This window comes from Chroicocephalus ridibundus, chromosome 10, assembly GCF_963924245.1.
Source record: "Chroicocephalus ridibundus chromosome 10, bChrRid1.1, whole genome shotgun sequence".
NCBI lineage: Eukaryota > Metazoa > Chordata > Aves > Charadriiformes > Laridae > Chroicocephalus > Chroicocephalus ridibundus.
The window spans coordinates 1,022,290-1,029,634 of NC_086293.1; positions in this window are offsets into that span (position 1 = coordinate 1,022,290).

The following is a 7,345-nucleotide window of genomic DNA, read 5'->3' on the forward strand; positions in this document are numbered from 1 at the left end:
AGGAGGATGCGTTCACGCTGGCATCCAGCGCTGGGAAGCGCAGTGCCGTGCGGGGTCAGCGCTTCACCTTCCTCCTGCAGAGAGGAGCGAGGACGGGGAGATGCCCCCTGCCCCTTGGTGATGCTGGAGCGAGGACGGGGAGATGCTCCCTGCCCCTCGGTGATGCTGGAGCGAGGACGGGGAGATGCTCCCTGCCCCTCGGTGATGCTGGGCAGAGGACGGGGAGATGCTCCCTGCCCCTCGGTGATGCTGGAGCGAGGACGGGGAGATGCTCCCTGCCCCTCGGTGATGCTGGGCAGAGGACGGGGAGATGCTCCCTGCCCCTCGGTGATGCTGGGCGGAGGACGGGGAGATGCTCCCTGCCCCTCGGTGATGCTGGGCAGAGGACGGGGAGATGCTCCCTGCCCCTCGGTGATGCTGGAGCGAGGACGGGGAGATGCTCCCTGCCCCTCGGTGATGCTGGGCAGAGGACGGGGAGATGCTCCCTGCCCCTCGGTGATGCTGGAGCGAGGACGGGGAGATGCTCCCTGCCCCTCGGTGATGCTGGGCGGAGGATGGGGAGATGCTCCCTGCCCCTCGGTGATGCTGGAGTGAGGACGGGGAGATGCTCCCTGCCCCTCGGTGATGCTGGAGCGAGGACGGGGAGATGCTCCCTGCCCCTCGGTGATGCTGGAGCGAGGACGGGGAGATGCTCCCTGCCCCTCGGTGATGCTGGGCGGAGGACGGGGAGATGCTCCCTGCCCCTCGGTGATGCTGGGCGGAGGACGGGGAGATGCTCCCTGCCCCCCGGTGATGCTGGAGCGAGGACGGGGAGATGCTCCCTGCCCCTCGGTGATGCTGGAGCGAGGACGGGGAGATGCTCCCTGCCCCTCGGTGATGCTGGAGTGAGGACGGGGAGATGCTCCCTGCCCCTCGGTGATGCTGGGCAGAGGACGGGGAGATGCTCCCTGCCCCTCGGTGATGCTGGGCGGAGGACGGGGAGATGCTCCCTGCCCCTCGGTGATGCTGGGCGGAGGACGCAGGTGCCGATCAGCTCATCTGAAGGTACAAGGGGGAGCTTGAATTTCCCCCCTCGGCCCGTGCAGAGCTGTTGGCCGCTGGTGGTCCTCCTCCATGCCACCGCTGCATGGCCACAGTGGGAGGGTGTTCAGGGTCCCGGCCTGTCCGGCAGCGCTGGATGTCCACCTCTTCCCCCTTGTTAGCGTGGCGGGGACGGGGTCCAGTGGCTGAAGGGGCTCTGCTTCTCCGGGAGGGTGGTGGGCATGGGGCTGCTGGGGAGCTGCTCCTTTTTGAGACGAGGGGACCAAGGGGCTTCCTGGGACCATTTAACTTCTTCCCTTTTTCACACAAGATGAAAGCTCCCCGGTTCTTGTACTAGATAAGCTTCTACCGTCGGTCCATCCCTCTTCTCCACCTTCTCCCGGGTGTGAGAGCAGCAGGACCCCAGCTGGGACGCCCGGGCCTGGGGGATTCGGGGGCAGACGTGCTGTGCCGTGGCTCCTACTTACGGCTTTTAGTATTTTGCATCATTCCCTGTTCCTCTGGTAGGACGGTTTTTTTAATTATTCCTGACATATGAAAAGGGGAAAGAAAAAAAAAAAAGGATCCCTCTAAGGAGAGCGAGCCCAGGCGAGGTAGTGGATCAACAGTGATACTTTCATTCTTCAGAATCACCCTTTTCTCCACTGAAGTTCCAGCCTAACTCCCAGCGAGCCGTCCCCGCAGCACCCGGGGGTGACGGGAGAGGAGGCCCCTCCGCCGGCGGTGCCGAGGCCAGGAGCCGCCGGCGTTGGCAGCGCTGCGGCGGTGGGTGTTTGATGGCTGTAAATAAGGAATCTTGGCGGTGCTTAAAGGGAAATAATTCGCAGTGACAACGGGGGGCTCCTGCCCCGATAGCCCAGGGAGCGGAGCCGTCTGCCGGCCCCTGAGAGGCGGAATAGCGTCCACGTCCTGACGCTGGGGCAGCTTCCCTGCAGCCGGAGCGGCACAGCCAGCCTCGCCGGGACTAGCCACGGTAGCCACGTGCATCTCGTCAGGTCTAAGCCGGTGCAGCTCAGCCCAGAGCAGGTTGCATTTGCTGCAGCCTGGCCTGTGCCAGCAGGTAGCCACAGGCCACAAGCCACCGCTGCGTTTGACAGCTGGATTTGACGGCTCTTAACGACGCGCAGTTCAAAAGAGGTTTAACTAGGTGAAAGTTAAGAAAAATAACCACGTTTTCCACTCTTTTTTTAATTCAGCGAAGCGGTGTCTCAGAGCCCGCAGCTCCCCTCAGGCCCAGAAAGTGCCGTCTCATCCAGCGAACGCTGCCTTTTCCCTTCCGATTAGCAGGGATCGATTTCTTCCCTCGCCCCGGGAACAGGGACGTGGCCATAAATCAGCCCCGGACGTGCCAGCGATTCCTCCTGCATCCCGATGCTCCTTGCCGGGAGATGCTCCCCGAAAAGGCCGCGCAAGACCTCCAACCACCGCGGCTGGTAGTAATGAAAATAGAAAATGTTTTCTCTCCGAGGAGTGAAATTTCTCGTGCTGCCTTTTGCTTTGAAAATTAATTAAATTAAGGCAGCACGATCCAGCGTAACTTCAGCTACCTAAAGTCACTTTTGCAAAGTTTAGCCCTGAGCATTTTAAGTTTACTAAATCCCTCTCTTACAGACAGTAAAGGGATTCCTTTTCTGTTCTTTAAGGGACGGCCGGAAACATTTTTCAATGCCACTAGTTTCAGCACGGTGATCTAAAAAGCAATTCTGTAGCACAGAAAGGGAATTTCCTTTGAAGATACGTCAAGAGTTTCTGAATATTTTTCTTGCCATTCCTTAAAAGAGTCCAATATTTGGTTTTCCGTAAGTCGCAGTACTTATTTCTTTTGGAGGAGTCTGGCTACACTGAATTTTGCAGCTTTGCCTGTTTAGAAGCAAAGTGACTCGACGGGCACTAACTTCAAAAATGTGACCTTTGGCTTCTCAGGGATGTTTTTAACCTTGTAATTCTTTATCGGTGCAAAACGCCAGGCCCGGGCGCTGGACGGGCCGAGGGCTGTGCCCTCACACTGCCCCGGGGTGGCTCTTTGGTGCTCCATGGATGTGCAGGAATAATCGCCTTGATTGCTTTCTTAGCAAATATTTTTGCTGTTAAACTTCTTTTGCCAGAATATTTGTGGGCAATGAACACGATGGAGGACATATATACAATAAGGGGTAGATGTCCTTCTTCAGCTCCAGCCTGGGGACTTTTATGGTGCTCAGGACATCAGCCGGAGCTCCTGCCTTTCCAGATGTCCCAGGTCCACCGCCGTCACCCTGCTGGCACGGAGGGTGTCTGCGCCGCGGGCGCGGGGCGGCGCAGGGGCTGGGTCCTGCTCAGCAGAGCTCGGGGCAGGTGGGAACGCACCGCGATCTGCAGCCGGAGCTCCAGGAGGAGGGACGGCCGCGTGTCCCCGAAGGCAGGAACAGCAACAAGGCGGGAGGAGGACGGCGGGGCGTGGAGCGGAGGTAACAGCCTGCGCAGGAAGGGGAGAGCACCAACAGCAGCCAGCAAACACCGCGCCGCATGGAACCAAAACCGAAGAAACTTCTCCCCAAGGCTCTGCTCTTTGCTAGTTGGATTCTGCCAGGATAAGTCTTTTTTTAAGGAATAATCTTGTAGCAAAGAGGTAGAGACGGTTTTGCAGAGGGAGATGACAATGATGACAATAATTCTTTGGCGCTGAGGGGGCAGAACGTTCAGGTAAGCCTGAGCCAACCCTACGAACAAGGCGCTTCCCGAAAACGCGCTGCTGTCAGCGGCACTCTGCTCCCGGGCTGGAAACCCCGGATTATTTCAAATTCATTTTATGTGTTTTTGTACTCTAATACCTCATAACTTTCACTGCAAACAAATAATAAGCAACTCTTAACGTGTAACTGAGAAAAGTGGTTTTTGTAAACCGAGGACCTGTTTTGGGCTGATCTACCCAGATGAAGGGACACATTTGTTCTGGTGCAGGAAGGGCTTCCACGGCTGATAAACATCAGTTTATCTGTTTCAGCCCCACCAAACTAAGCATGACAGAAGACAACTATTTATAAAGAGCCTTAGGGGTAAATACCAAGCAGGAAGAACGGCGCGAGTTAAAGGTTAATGTTAGCCTGGGATCAAATGGGTGTCAATTAGTCATGAATAAATGCAGACTGGAAATTAGAAGACAGTTAGCAGTAATGTGAGGAGCAAAATTCTGGCGCGCCCTGTCACTGCAGAGGTGGTCTGAGGAGCTCGTGGAAGGATTGTGCAAGTAGAAATTCCTGAAAACAGAAAATGGCTTTTTTTTGTTGCGAGTCCTCGGGGATTTGGTGGGCTGCTGCGGTTGAAAAGAGAAGGGATTGCTGGTTTTTCCCCCTGCTAGATTTATCGTGTTTGAGTCCTGGGGTTCCTGCTGGTTATGTGTGGGGATAAGAAAAAATTCCTCTTGGTATTTTGGTATCATCTAACTTGCTATTTTTTTTCCCCATCCTCTCAACCACTGAAGATCGGTCACAGCCGGAAACAGGATACAAGTGCGATTTGCTAACTAGCACTGAAATCGCGGTGGTCTGCCTGCTGTTCCCACCGTGAGATCGCTCACACGTTGAGGTTTGGGCAGAAGCTCCTCCCTCGGTAAGGCAGCAGAGACTACGGAGAGCTGGTATCGTTGTTCTCCTGTGCGGCGATCTTCACTTTAGAGATCACCAGCAATTGTCACTAAATAAACTTGCAGGAGGATGGAAACGTGCATCAGGAACCGATGATATTGATGGCTTCTACCCCTCTTGGTGCGTGTCCCAGGCGTGAGGTTGGGCTGTTATCGCAGGCTGCGGCGCTGTCATGCTGTGGCAATGTCAGCAGACATCCTTCCTGCCGTTTTGGCCAAGACACCTATTGCCCGGTGGCACGCAGGCGTTGGCGCCTCAGCTACGTAACCACGGTCTCCCTTCCAGCCCTGGGCTCTTGTGTTCCCAAACACACAGCGGCACCCCACGGTCTGCGCAGATCGCCTTGCATCCAGCGCTCAGTGATCTTCCGGTGGAAAACAGGAGTGTAAAGCCGTGATTTGCTAAGCTGTGGGCGAGGGAGGTGCCGGGATACCTGACTCCACGGGTGTCGGGTCTGCTGTCCCGCTCGCTGGCTTGGCACCCGCAGCTTCACCCTTGTCAGGGGACTGCACCCTCCGTCTCTGATTAAACACACGGGGCGTGGGCAAATGGAAAATACCTAGAAAATCCCCATAAATAATATATTCACCTTCTTCCTGCAACATAATCACAGTTTGGCATTTCATTCATTAAAGTACATTCCTTTTCCTAATAAATAAAAGTTCCTGTGGCATTATAGAGGAGATAAGACATCATAACCTGTCCAGCTCTCCCGTTTGCTTTATTGATTTCCTTGGTCCCCTGCTGGCAACATCGGGCCTGGTTAAACTATTTCTGTCCGTTATATCCCAGCCGTAGCATCTTTGTGGACTCCCAAGCGACCACCCTGCACTCTCCAGGTCACCGTCCTTTTTTGCGGCACGCAGCCTAGCATATTTAAAGCACGAGTCTGTGTTACACCAGGCTGCTCTAGAAAGCACTCTTCTCTTAATATAAAGTAATTACGGAGGACAAGCTTCACTCAGTCCCAAAATAGGCTGGCGTCAAATTCTCAGATGAAATAAACTGCTATCTTGCCGTTGCCTTGAGCGCAAAGCTACCAGGGTGGAGCAGCAGCAGGTCTGGTCCCAGGTGGTGAATGTGGCACGGGAGCTCGATCGTAAGACTGACGGTGAGTTAGACTAATAGATATAGATATATATTTATTTTAGTGTCTTGTATTTTATTGTATTTTATTTTACAGCGTGCTGGGAAGGCTGAGATTAGTGGGGGCTCTTAGAATATCCAAGCCAATGTAGTTAATTATTTAAACCAACGACGCAGCTTTCTTCAAGAGCCCTTTTACTACCCGAGAGGTTAGTGGTGAAAAATAACCCTTAGTTGAAGGCTGGGCAAGGCGGAGATGGAGACGTGTTATTTAGAGTTGAAGTATTCAGGACAAGGATTACCTGTTCCTTTGTGGCTGCACAGCGCCTGGCACAACGGCACCCCCTTGTATGGGGCAAGACGTCGTAAGCATAATTAGCAAAAACACAGCATTCAACCAGAGCAGCTCTAGGAGGAGAAGACTGACAGATGGATTAGCCCACGCTTGTCATTCGTTATCTGAGCCCTATTTAAGGAGCGAGGTTTTTCTGCCTACTGATCCTGATTTCTATTCCGAGAGAAGACGTTGTTCTGATAAGTATTCTCCTTCATAGCCATTGGGATCTTCAATCAAACACCACCTGAAGCATGCTGTAACTACAGGTATGGATGTGCAATTGCCTCTCTTTAGGCATAATTTTGAGAAGGTTCAGTAGTTGTTGGATTTATTGTGCTTTATTGTGCCTGAGGACGCTGCTGGCTAACAGCTGTGTGGTACCCGAAGCTCAGGTGCTTCTAATCACATTAGGGCCAGCAGCACCCCAAGAACATGCCACGGAAGCACTAAACATCAGCCTAATTGTTCCCAACCAATTAGCGGGCTTTGGATGACACAGTTGCAGGGTGCTCAACCTGATGTGTCTGTTTTGAAGATCTGCTGAGCCTGTGTTCTCCTACAGCTCATGCTCCTTTACGACGTGCTCAGCTGAGCTTCGGTTTCACGCAAGGTATGCTCTTATTTGATGGAATGTGAATTCTTTGCTTACACCTATATAACGTAAGTAAAAATTAAATTTACTGACCAGATAGAGGAAGGAATGGCAATCTATCAAGCTATTTAATTTCCTCTTCCCGTTGCAAATCATTGTCCGCTTAGTTTGGGGAAAAACATCTTTACTTCGGAGTGGTTTTATGTTGGCTTAGAATACAGTAAACTTGAAGGCAAATGTGTCCTGTGAATCTGTAAAAAATGCACCGCTTCCATTTAAAATCTCTTGGCAATCCCTTTATGAAATATTGTATCTTCTATTCTTACGGTATCGACTGTAACAGATACCACAAAAGGCAAAGGATTTTTGCAAAGCCCCAACCTGTTGATTGAACTTTACCACCAGAGATGCTCTTTTATATTTGGTGTTTATACGAAAATGGAATTTCTCATTCTTGTATCTGGTAGCTTCCCGTACACCTGTTTTTCTCCAATTCTGCTTTTTCTTTTTTCTCATATAATTTTCACCAGTAAGATCAATTAAACTGTCCTTTTTTTTTTTCTAGCATGGGGATTCTTTCCTATTTTCTTTTGTGACTCTCTCTCCTACTATCCCTTTATTTCAGTAGGAATTATAACCGAATTGACAAGAGCAGGGATGTTATTC